This window comes from Tamandua tetradactyla, chromosome 3 (genome assembly GCF_023851605.1).
Source record: "Tamandua tetradactyla isolate mTamTet1 chromosome 3, mTamTet1.pri, whole genome shotgun sequence".
NCBI classification, from domain to species: domain Eukaryota; kingdom Metazoa; phylum Chordata; class Mammalia; order Pilosa; family Myrmecophagidae; genus Tamandua; species Tamandua tetradactyla.
Genome location: NC_135329.1, coordinates 112,871,812 through 112,885,447, shown reverse-complemented (window position 1 = coordinate 112,885,447; position 13,636 = coordinate 112,871,812). Strand labels below are relative to the sequence as shown.

The following is a 13,636-nucleotide window of genomic DNA, read 5'->3' as shown; positions in this document are numbered from 1 at the left end:
TCTTCATGTGTTTTATATCATCTGTATATAAGTCAATATATGTGGAAAACAAACAACAGGTTTCTTCGGGTGAAAATGTTTTAGGACATCAAAAGGAGCAGTATCAGCTATGGGGAAGGGTTGTGGGAGGACGGTGTAACAGGAAGCTCCAGGACTCAGCCCTTTCCACCAGCACAACTATTAAACAGGAAGGAACAGTCTGAAATAACTATTTTGAAACTCCAGGAACCAGAAGTATACTGTATAACATCCAGGAAACAGGGGGAGGAAGAGGTGAATAAATTATGGTAAAGAATAGTAAACTGTTCTTTCCACGTAGTGGCTACTGGCACCCAGCCCCCACTCACACAGCAGGCCACAGTGGGGTCCAGCTCCTGGCTAGCTTGTGGTGACAGAAAGAGACGTTAAAATCCTCTTCCACAAGATCGGGGTAGGAACAGCCGATCACTGATCACGGCTTTTGATTAGCAACTTAGGATCACTGGGGGTCCAGCTGGGGTGTAGCTATTGTTTCAACCCACCTGGACAAAAGCCATGGTGGAGGAGACTTATGCAAATAGACTACAGCGAACATCCTACTTACTGGTGAAAGACTGAAAGCTTTCTCTCTAGAGTCTGGAACAAGACAAGGATGCCCACTGTCATCACTGTAATTCAACATTGTACTAGAAGTTCTTGCCAGAGAAATTAGGCAAGATGAAGAAAAAAAGGCATAAAAATTGGAAAGGAAGAAGTAAAATTTCCCTTATTTACAATTGACAAAATCCTATGTACAGAAAATCCCAAAAAATCCACAGCAAAACTCTAAGAGCTAATACATTCAGTAAAGTAGCAGGATGGAAGACTGACACTCTACAATCAGTAGTGTTTATATACACAATAAAGGAGAAATCAGAGCAAAAGATCAAGAAAAAAATTTCATTCACAATAGCAACTAAAAGAATCAAATTTTTAGGAATAAATCTAACCAAGGATGCTATATTAGTTAGGGTTCTCTAGAGAAACAGAATCAACAGGGAACACTTGCAAATATAAAATTTATAAAAGTGTCTCACATGACCACAGGAACGCAGAGTCCAAAAACCACAGGGCAGGCTGTGAAGCCTACGATTCCAATGGAGGGTTTGGATGAACCCCACAGGAGAGGCTCGCCAGCCGAAGTAGGAAGAGAGACTGTCTCTTCCGAATCCTCTTTAAAAGGCTTCCAGTGATTAGACTGAGGATCACTCATTACAGAAGACACTCCCCTTGGCTGATTACAAATGGAATCAGCTGTGGATGAAGCTGATGTGATCATGATTTAATTCTATGAAATGTCCTCATCACAACAGCCAGGCCAGCACTTGCCCAACCAGACAAACAGGTACCACCACTTGGCCAAGTTGACACATGAATCTGACCATGACAGTTGAAAAGGAGTTTTATACAGAAAACTATAAAATATTGCTAAAAAAAAGGTATAGAAGAACTAAATAAATGGAAGGACATTCAGCATTCATGGATTAGAAGACTAAATATTATTAAGATGTCAGTACTACCCAAAACAATTTATAGATTCATATAATCCCAATAAAAATTCCAATAATCTTCTTTGCAGAAATGGAAAAGCCAGTCATACTCACATGGAAGCGTAAGAGACCCTGAATAGTTAAAGCCACTTTGAAAAAGAAGAATGAAGTTGGAAGCCTCACACTTTTCAATCTTAAAGCTTATTACAAAGCCACAGCAAATCAAATCAGCAAGATATTTTCACAGGACAGACATATAGAACAATGGAACAGAATTGAAAGTTCAAGAAACAACCCTCACATGTATGATTTTTGACAAAGTAATAAAGACCTCTCCATTAAGAAAGAATAGTCTTCAAAAAATGATGTGGGGAAAACTGGATCTCCATTCACACACACACAAAAAATAAAAAGAAGGACTCTTCCTTTATACCATATACAGAACTCAACACAAAATTAATATAAGACCTAGGCTATCAAACTCCTAAAAGAAGACATAGCGAAGCATCTTTAGGACCTTGTGTCAGGCAATGGTTTCTTACACTTTATACCCAAAGCACAAACAACAAAAGAAAATATAAATGGGAACTTATAAAAAAAATGTACCCCAAAGGACTTATATTATGAAAGTGAAACAACCTACACAATGGGAGAAAATTTGGAAACCATATATCCAATAAAGTTCATACACCAGAAATTTTTCAAATAAACAACAAAAGACAACTCAGTTTTCTTTTTTTGCATGGGCAGTCACCACGAGCTCAATTTTTAAAATGTGCGAAATACTTGAATAGACATCGTGCAAAGATATACAAATGGCTGGAAAGCACATGAAAAGATGTTCAACATCATCAGGGAAATGCAAATGAAAACAACGAGATACCGTTTCACATCCATTAGAATGCCTATTTTCTTTTAAAGAGGAAAATAAGAAGTGTTAAAAGGATGCAGAGAAATAGGAACACTCTTTCAGTGATAGTGACAATGTTAATTGGTGCAGCTGCTATGGAAGACAATTTGGTAGCTCCTCAGAAAGCTAAATATAGAAATACCATATGACCCCATCATCTCACTACTAGATTTATATTCAAAAGAATTGAAAGAAGGGACGCGAAAAGATATTTGCACACCCAAGTGTTCATTAACCAATAATTGGATAAGTAAAATTTCGTACATGCATACAAGGGAATATTCTTAAGCCATAAAAAAATGAAGTCCTCATACACGTAACAACATGAATGAACTGTGAAGATATTGTGGAGTGAAATAAGCTGTACACAAAAGAACAAATGTTGTATCATTGCACTGATCTGAAATAATTAGAATAAGCAAAATCATAGAGTCAAGTCAAAATCTAGAATAGAGGTTACCAGCAGATGAGGTGGAGATAGAGAATGAGAAGTTGAGGCTTACTATGCAAAGGGTTCCCATTTGGAATGACAGAAATGTTTTAGTAATGGATGGTGGTGAAGGTAGCCCAACACTGTGAATCTTATTAACAGAACTGAAATATATATATGAATGTGATTAAAAGAGGAAATGTTAGATCGTATATATGATAACAGAGTACACAAGCAGTGAACCCAAATTTAAGCCATGGATTACAGTAACTAAAGTACAATCATCAAAATTTGCTTTCTTCAATTGTAATAAATGTAGCACACTGATGCAAGGTGTTTAAATAAAGTAAAAACAAAACAGTATGCTTTTAGACCCTTTCACATGATAGGGTCTCAGGAATGAAGTCCAGAATTGTTTGACTGCTGACAGAACAGGCTTAGTAAATGTAGCATGGCAAGTGAAAGACATAGATTTTGAATTACCCAGATCTGACTACAAGCCATGAGCCAGCCTACCTAACACGTCTGTGAATTTGGGCACTTAACCTCTTGACTTTTGCCACTTTATCTTTAAAATGATCATACTGATTCCCTCAATAATAAGTTTTGTGGATACCAAATGCTGTTAGGTATGCAAATTACCTAGCACATAAGCATTGATGAAATCACACTCATGATGTTCATTAACAATCTTACTCTAACAATTTGTGTGGATACATGTCCTATGCCACTAAGTATTTTGAAAATGAAGAAATACTGTCTATTTTTGGTAACACCATGAAACCTAACCACTGGGGTAATCAACTCTCATGTTTTGTTTACTACATTTCACTCCTTTAAGAGAACCATCAAGTTACGAATTGATGATATTACGTGATGGCTTTGGATCACTTGATTTCTACAAAGCGTCTAGCAGAAAAATGAATATGGGCTCCAATGCTCCATTTCTGTTAGACCTCAGAATTCGAATATAAATTTAAGTAAAGGAGTAAAATAAATTCAGAGAAACACAAGTTTCCCTTGACTCAGCACCCAATTTCCTGAACATTCTACCTTTCACAGCTTCTTGTTTTGACAATAGCTTGGCATTATAGCAGCAATACCTAGAACAAAAAGCTCTCTAATTTTTTAGGAAATCAATCTACTAACAAGCATAGAATTATTCGATCTAAATGCCATGGTTTTAGCAAAATAGCTAAAATTTAAATGCACTGCAGTAGCTGGTGTTTTTCACCAATACGTTTTAAGGCAGTGGGTTATTTGTTCTGAGTTTCAGAAAAACGTATAACAAGAATATAATGGATTGAGAATTCTAATCCAATATTGTACTTCTGCCGGGTTCTACAAATGTAGTATCATCATATCATATCATCTGTTTGGAATATACTTCTAATTATCTTCTCTTAAATTTATCCTTTTATTTCAACCTATAAGAAGCCATGAATCTCAGGAAAGTCCTCCCTGATCCTGCAGTCCTTGTTCTTTCACTAAGCAAATGTTTGTTGTCTTTTAATGCCTATCATAGTTCTAAGTTCAGGGTACTCAGTAGCTAAAAGACAGAGAAGGTCAAGTCTATCATAGACTACGTATTCTAAGCTGTGTAGGGTTCTAGGCAAGTTAACAAATGATATCATTCACTCGTCAAGTCAAATGCTAGAAATCTTTAATGAGTTAGAGGGTCTTGCAGATCATGAAGGCTGTTTGAATTTAATTTAATGTGTGATAAGAAGTCATCTGGGACCTTTTAATAGGGGAGTTGTATGGATTAAGTCTTTAGAAGGTCACTTTTGCTACTCCAAGGAGAATGCCTGTGAGGGGAATTGTAGAAGAGGGAGATAAGTCAGGAAAATTCTGCAGTGATGGTGGTGAATAGTGATCAAATTCAGAATAAATTGACTACATGTACCCCTTTCTTAATATCCAATTCATTCTTGATAAATGAAAAGGCATTAAGTAAAATTGAACTGTTTTATTTTAATTTTAGTGGCAAAATTATGATGCTTTCTAGCCCAACCCCAGATACCCACTTGACATTTAAAAATATAAAAATGCATCATTATAACAATAAAAATGGATCCATACAAGAAATAACAACAATTTGAAAGAAAATACTTTCACATAAAATGTAACATAAAAGAGGCATCTTTTAGTTTTTAATTTTTCTTTTTCCTGTATTTTTTTCTTCATCAATGTTTTCAACCTTTGGGTAACTTAAGGTTTTCTTGCTCTCAAACTGTACCTATTAATAACTTACAACACGTAAAGACAGCTCTAGGACTAAAACGCCTGAATAGAAGGTTGTAGAAGCTGTCAACTCTTCATCCTTGCTGAGTTCATTCAAACACTGTATGCAAGTCAACCTCATTCCAAGTGATTATTTTTAACTTGAAACTAGAAAGTGTATCAGTGAGCATGGCTTGTCTAAAATAGAAATGTAATCAAAACATGACTCATGGTATTATATTAGGAAGCTTTTGGTATAATCAAAGTATAACTTATTGTAATGAGTTAGGATTTTTTTTGTGTGTAAAATCATTATATCAACAAGCCAAAAAAAAATTAACAAAAAAGTGTCTTTAGACTGCAAAATGATACCTCACAAGAGCATTTATTGAGAAAATTTAGGTAGACAGAATAATGGAAAGTAAATATATATGGGGGCATTTATTAATGCTGATGAGTTGGATTTGGTTGGGGGTGGGGAGGTAATGGAAAGAAAGGAGTTAAGTGCAATTTTTAAGTTATCATATTCAACAGATAGATGAATGGTCTTGCCATTAAGCAAGATGGACAAAATTAGGGAATAAGCAGACTAGGTTGGGAGTAGTTGGGGAACAATTAAGAGGTTTATTTCAAATGTACTCATTTTTTCTACCTCTATGAGAAATTCGAGGGGAAATGATGGGTAGGCGATTGCATTTCTGGTTTAGGAGCTGAGAAAAAATGTTGAGACTTGAGTTCTAATGAGCATGCAGATAGTATTTAAATCGATGGAACTAAATAAGAAATAGACTTGAAAGGCAAAGGCTAGGAGCAGAAAAGGAGAAATCTGGACACTGAGCTAAGAGCACTTCAACATTTAGAGGGTTGGATGATGAGGAAGTGTTAGCAGAGGAGATAGAGAAGAAGCATCCAGTTAGTTTGGAGGAAAACCGTGACAATGAAACATCTCAGAAGTTAAGTAAAAAGAGAATTTCAAGAAGAAAAGTGTTCAGTTGCATCAAATGTAGCTCAGACAATAATATGAAGACAGATAAATGGTCATTGGATTTTCATAAGGAAGACGAGAGATTCTGACAATAGCATGCTCTACATATTTCTAATGCATTGGAGTTATATGATTTTTGTATATTTATATTTTATAGTTATATTTTATGTTTGCTTTGTATTTAAACTCTTGTTGTACCTGTGCAATGCTTATCCACTTAAAACATTTTTAACTGACTAGAGACCATATCTAAGTCATAGCTCTAGCACAATTACTACTTAGTTGAGGTTCAAAATTATTTATGGAATCAAATGGAATTGGGCTGATGTCCACCAAAAAGGGAAAATCAGTTTTTTTTTTTTTTTGTTTTATTTTTTTAAAGAGAGAGGGAGGAAGGGAAGGAAAGACAGAGAAGGAAGGAAGGATGGAAGGAAGGAAGGGAGGAAGAAAGGGAAACATCTTTAAACATTTTCTTGTTTTATTATATTTTGTTTGTTTGTTTGTTTTTTACATGGGCTGGGGCCGGGAACCGAACCGAGGTCCTCCGGCATAGCAGGCAAGCACTCTTGCCCGCTGAGCCACCGCGGCCCGCCCGAAAATCAGTTTTAAAATCCATAATTGTATTTGCGGGTTATTGACAGGATCAGTTTTAAAAATATGATATTCTGCCTAATCTTTGGCACCCAGGGAATGCTCACTCTCATCAGAGGAAAAAGAAAATATGAAGCCCATATTCCCTCAGCAACTCCCCATATCATCTTATTTACATTCAACTTATCTACACTTGCACTTATTAAAGTATTCTTCCTAGTTAAAGGTTAATTTATCCACTTGAGCTAGTAATTACACTCATCTGTTTTAGTTTCCTCTGGAACCTCATTCATTTCTGAATATATTTTCTTTGTCTTCTGTATTTTCATTCCCTTTCTTCTCTCCTTTTTCTGGCACATTCATATTCCATCCTCTTTTTAGCTACGGCTTATTTCAAGCCTTGTAAAAGGAGCATTACATATGTTATCCCTAATTCCTAACTTCATTTTACATCTCAAGCCAAGGCTTCTACTTTATTAATACTTTCGTTCCTTAATTACACAGTTGAGGAAGGATATATTCTCTTGTTGAGAAAAACAAAGTGATCTTTATTCTTTTAAAACATGCTCAACCTAACCTATAATAACAGAAATGCAATTTCCTATACACTGGAAAATTGTGAAAAGGTTAACTACCCAATCTGCTGGAGAAGTCTTGTCCACCAGCATTCTCATTAAGCACTAGTAGAGGTGAAAAAGTTGCCACTAGCCAACGTGAAAGAGAATTTGGTAACAATTATCAAAAATATTTCATCCTTTGTCTCCTAAATAGTATTTATGGGAATTTATTCCATAGATATATTTTCAACGTTATACTCTAACATTAAAACAGTTATATTAGTAGAAACATGAAAATACTTATGTCTATCAATATGAGGCCAGTTAAATTAAATGTGATACATCCATAAAGTGGAATACTGTACAGCTTTAAAGAAGAGAACTGGGCAATCCCTTATTTTTGTTTTAGAAATATCTCCAAGATACATTGCTCAAGGAAAAAAATAAAGAGGAGAAGTGTTTATTGCTACTTTAAAATAAGAAAGAAAAACACACACACACAGCATAAAGAAACTGTGAGGGGTAAAAAATACACTATAAAATGGGTTACTTGGGTTAAGCTAGGGGTGAGTGAGGTGGATAGAAATAGGAATGTGTGCTGGTTTGAAAGGATATATGCCCCCTAAGAAAGCCATGTTTTAATATAAATCCCATTTCGTAAAGGTAGAATAATCTCTATTCAATACTGTATGTTTGAAACTGTAATGAGATCATCTCCCTGGTTGATGTGATTTGGTTAAGAATGGTTGTTAAACTGGATTAGGAGATGACATGTCTCCACCCATTTGAGTGGGTCTTGATTAGTTTCTGAAGTCCTATAAAAGAGGAAACATTTTGGAGAATGAGAGATTCAGAGAGAGCAGAGAATGCTGCAGCACTACAAAGCAGAGTCCACAAGCCAGCGACCTTTGGAGATGAAGAAGGAAAAGGCCTCCCGGGGAGCTTCATGAAACAGGAAGCCAGGAGAGAAAGTAGCAGATGATGCCTTGCTTGCCATGTGCCCTTCCAGCTGAGAGAGAAACTGTGACTGCGTTCGCCATGTGCCTTTCCAGATGAGAGAGAAACCCTGAACTTCATCGGCCTTCTTGAACCAAGGTAACTTTCCCTTGATGCCTTTGATTGGACATTTCTATAGACTTGTTTTAATGGGGACATTTTCTCGGTCTTAGAACTGTAAACTAGCAACTCATTAAATTTCCCTTGTTAAAAGCCATTCCGTTTCTGGTATATTGCATTCCAGCAGCTAGCAAACTAGAACAGAATGTAAGAAAGATTTTATCTAAGGATTTTAAATTTTATTTATTTTATATTTAGATTTTCAAACCATACCACTGTTTCACCTATTCTCAAATAGGTGAAATCAGAAATAAAAGACTTGCAGAAGATTAAAAAAAATCATTATAAACACATTTGGTAAGAGAACCTCAAGGCACCTGAGTAGGTAAGTCAGTGCCATCATTCTAGCAACATCTCCCTTTATGGAAGCAACCATTTCTGCAAATCTCTCTGAAGAGTATGTCACTTAATGGTGTGGTAAATGGACAAAGCAAATAAATCCTGGCACTGAGTAATCCATTGAGAGGCAAAAGTGTACACATCCAATTATGTATTTCCAATGCTCAAAAGCCCTGTTCTTATTTATTACCCTGAGTCAGTTATAATATGCTCAGGTGGTCATTTAATTCCACTATCTTACAAAATCAAACTATTTTTCTGGCCTTATTTCCCACTGCCATACTTTTGGCTAACAAATCTGGACGACTCACTCTTCTTGGAAGTTCTCTGACACTCCAGGATTTTGTGCTTTGACACATTCACTTCCTATCTCTTGAACATTTGCATCTCCCCATTGCTAACTTTCTGTGAACACCAACCTAAAACATTCCCTCCAAACCTATCCTGCTTTCTCTGACACTGTATGATCAAATGATGCAAAGCAGCAACTCAAAGGTGTTCAATGCATATTTGAAACCTAATAGAACATTCTTTTCACAGGACTTGACAAATTTCATTTGCTTTGTAATTAGTAATATACTAGTCCTAATGAGTAGTAAACTTTTTGAAGACAAGTAGTGTAGTTTTTTCTCTTTTCATTTTAATATACCTTGCTCCGATATGGAGTAGCTATTGAAAAATATATTTTAATTTGGACACTTATGTCTGATTATAGAGCTTGAAAAACTTCATTAAGTAATGCTTTTAAATATGGTCATTAGGTGACTGAGTAATGGATATCTGTGACTCCTGTGTGTAAGAAATGCAGACACTCTTTTTCTGGGGAAATCATTTTAATTTCTTCCTGCTCCTTCAGCTCATTGTCCATTGGATTGAGGAGGTGAAGGTGGCTCCTCAACCCAAGCCTCTGGCCTAGGCTGGTCATTCAGGTGTCTGTGCCCCAGAGGCAATGGCTGGTTCAGCTATGATCACATGACCCGATACCATCTAAATAGATTTAAATCTGAGCACTTTGCCGTAGAGACTGGGAAGAGACACTCTTTTGCCAGAGAGTGAAGGATCAGACACAAATCTGAAGCTTTCTTGTCAACTCAGTAGGAGCTTCTGCCAGAGACTACTTATAGCCCAGTGAAAAGAGGAGCTTAAGAAGCTGAGAAAATAGTCCCTACACCTAGTAATTCTGTATGAGCTCCTGCATCCATCCATGTCTGACTTTGCTATCCCTGAACTTTTCAGTGACATGAATAAACAAATGCCTCTATTGCTTAGGCTAATTTTAACTTGTTTTATATCATTTACAAACAAAAGAGTTTAGATGACTATAAGCTGAAATTTAGAATATTTAGAAATGTATTTGAAAGTCTAGCCATGTAACATTTATTTTAGAATCTAGGAAAATATGCTTCTGGTATCCACAGAGTTAAATTCATAATATTCAATGAATTTTAAAATACAGAAATAAAACAATTATTTTAAATCTCTTTTAAGTATATGAAGATATCAAAATAGTCTGAGACATGTAGTGCGAATAAGTGTCATATACTAAAAGAAAGGTATGTATTTTCTCAGGAATACCTTAGAGAAATGGCTATGTCTCTGATGGGCCCTTTCATATCAGACAGTCAGAAATGTTGTGTTTAAATACCACATGTAGGATGAATTTCATAATGGTTATAAGCGAGCACCAATGGTTAGAAAAACATTCTTTCTGCCCAAAAATATTTCCCCAACTATATGCCATGCCACCATTCTCTTCTTGGCTCAGACTAAAATCCACAACATTATGCAACCTTTAGATCATGTTTGCAGAAAGATTCTATTAAAATTCCACTGGGAAGAGAAAGGGAGCCCTAGTTAAGAGGTTAAAAGAAGCACAATTCTGTAGCCTTCTTCGTGAGTATGGAATTTTTTTTCATATTTTCTAAGTGCTGTGAAATAGGAATAAATTTTAAGGTCAGTGGAAGCGGGATTAAAGGAACATGGTGATATTTATCCCTCTAGGTATCAAAGCTGTGGTACCCTAAGTTAGGGATAGAATAGGCCACTCTAAAACAGATCACTAAAGAGGAATAGGAGGGGGACTATAAGGGGAAATTTTCTCCTTTCTGGTTTTTGCTGAATTCTGACTCCAAGTGGAAAAACATGATAGTCTTATTAAGTCAGTTTTGAAATTACTTTGCAAATGAGATGCTCTTCATTGCTTTTATTTCACCGAAAGTTATTTATCCACTTAAAATTTCATAAATGTATAGTAACCTAAGACTCTACCACATTTTACTCATTTCTAACTGACTTGCTTAAGATTTGATCTGCGTATTCAAGAAATAATACATTTCTTATTTTTAAAAACAATTCTGAGTATCTAATTTTACATATCTATCCTTCCTATTTATTGCTCTTCCTAAATCTATACTGTTATGTTATGCTGACATCACAAATATTTATGCAAAATTTCAATAGCTTCTACAAGGTACATTCATTTCTTTAAAAAATGTCTCTGTAAAATATTGAACTCTTGAAAAACTTTAGTGGATTTTTCTTCAATGCCAGATGCTTATCTGGATATTCATTCTTGCTAATGTGTAAGTACTCGATATGTTTATTCATGCGATGCTCTTTTATAATAAAATGAAATAAAGCAATAACATATCAACTGGAATTATCTTAATTATACAGCTTCTATAGATGCAGAGGTTCAGAGCCACAATATTGCAGGCAGATTTAAATAATGCTTTCCATTGTGTGGAAATGGAACAAATTGAAAAGCTAATCAGAATATCAAAGCAAATACATATTACCAGGTCTTCTTGCACTCTAACAATATAAAATGTATTGAACACCAAGTCCTATCTCTATTTTTTGTGATCATTTTAATAGTCAACAAGTAGCTAGCTTCATTATTCTTACAATTGAAGAGATCTTAAAATGGAGTGTGCTGGTATGCCTAATAATTTCCTACTAAATTGATCATGTAAAAAATTATGGTCTTTCAATAGAGGACAATAAAAGAAAAGAATATTGTTGCTACCTTCAAACCCTGTAACTATTTTTTTTTATAACACAAAAAATTGGTGCTGTGGGGGCCATCACTTCTCCCATTGAATAACACAATAAAAATAATATTAGGGAAGAGTGGGGGACAGCGTATCTTTGATTTTTATTAAAATTCTTTCAAAAATCTACAGATTTATTTTATGTATTTGTCTCTAAGATTAGTGATATTTTTGTGTTTTCTGCACAAAGACATTCTGCAAAAGCAATACAACACTAAAGAAAAGGTCTTGTTAGCTCATGATTATCAAATCCTTTTTGCATCAAAGCTTTTTGATATTGGAAAATTTTAAAATCAGATTATTTAATTACATAAATAATAAAAGTATATGTCTAATTTGCCTCTTATCCCAGAAGCAAGCTGCTGTGACATGTGACTTTTCTTTTAAACATAGAGTTTTGCATCTGAAATAGAAACTTGCCCTCATTTCACCCTGCATCTTAAATAAAAATTAAGAAAAGTTATTCAAATGTCAAGATAGAAAGCATTCTTTTACATTTTGAAACTTTCCAGCTTTTTGATGGCTGTTGATTAAGCTACATATTTGAAAACCTTTTTAAGAGTTTCGGATTCTAACTCTTTTATATAATGCTTTAAAGTGGGTATTTTTCACACAGCAATTCATATGTTACTTCTCATTGCTACAAAATGCCTTTTTCTCTGTCATTACCCAGATCTTGAATAGTTCATATTTTTATAAAGCAGTTGGTTAAAGATGAAATGTCCCATATTTTCTCTAATAGTTATTTAAAAAGCACTTTAAAACTAAAACTATACTTAATTCTGTGTTTAATGTTTTAGCATCGGATCTTAGCAAATGATTCTAGTATATCTCCGGAAAGGATCTTAGAATTTGACACCTGTGAATATGAAAAGTACATTCTTTTCTACACCAAAGGAAACAAGCTAATGTTTCAACCAGCCCGTTAAAGCATCACCTTTTGTTAACAACATTTATATGTTCACACCAAAATGTAGGGTATTCTGCCAAGCATCTTCAAGTTTAAATTTCAAGTACAATATAAAGTTAAAATCTACTTACTTTTTCTCAGTTATTTCTTGTTATTGAAACTGCCATCAACCTCTGACTGTTAATGACTCTTTCAACAAAAACGGAAAACAGTAAAGTCACATGTCGTAAGAGAAGACCTATGTTGGATGCAGCTTAATTTCAGTACTGGGCAAAAAAAAAAAAAAAAAGGCGGGGGATGGGGGTGAGTACACAAACTCTTAAATGAAACCACTTCCTGGGTAGATGCGGATAACCACACACATTATTCGATTTGCGCAAATTGCCTTGAGTAAACAACAATATCGTTATTTTTTTTATGTGATTATCAATTCTCAAGTACTACAAATTATATAGGTTTCTTCAATTCTGTGTTAATGGCGAAAATGTGTGGTTAGAAAATTAGCAGGGGGAGGAGCAAGCTGCTAAGCCCTGAGGAAACTTCCCCTTTCTCTGCGTTTTGGCAGGGCGTTAAGACATAAGTTTTTACTCTCCAAAATAAGCTTGAGCATGCCATCAGGAGGCTCCATATCTTCACTTGAGAAGCCAAGAACACACCTCTGAGTCACAGAACTGGTGCTTCTGTCTCACTTATGGACGGCCCCACCTGGAGCTGCTCCAGTTAGTAAGTTCCCGGGCCTTCCTTGGACAGGTTGCATTAGCACTTCAGAGGACACTGTCCAGAGCCCCACTGCCATGCGAGCATCTCTGGGGATGAGAAAGGTGCCCCCTCAGTGGCTGTGCCACTTGCCCTGCCTGTGGCTCTCACTCTCATGTGCTCTCTGGCAGTTTCCTAAGCATTTCCAAAATCTGCTTTTGCTCTAAGCTGAGTGATTCTTTGTATTGTCTAACTGAAGAAGAAAAATCAAAGAAAAGGTACAAAGGATATCACTGGATATATGCTGTATTCAACCAA

General features: G+C 35.4%; 1 protein-coding gene across 2 annotated transcripts in view; it reads right to left on the bottom strand.

Moving 5' to 3' along the window:
- The window catches only part of ARHGAP15 (Rho GTPase activating protein 15), a 612,447-nt gene extending 599,564 nt beyond the window's left edge, over positions 1–12,883 (bottom strand). For both annotated transcript variants that reach the window (XM_077153695.1, XM_077153696.1), the window contains exon 1: positions 12,754–12,883. The gene's annotated coding sequence lies outside the window, so the exon portion shown is untranslated. The remainder of the gene's footprint in view (positions 1–12,753) is intronic.
- Between the last annotated feature and the right edge of the window lie 753 nt (positions 12,884–13,636).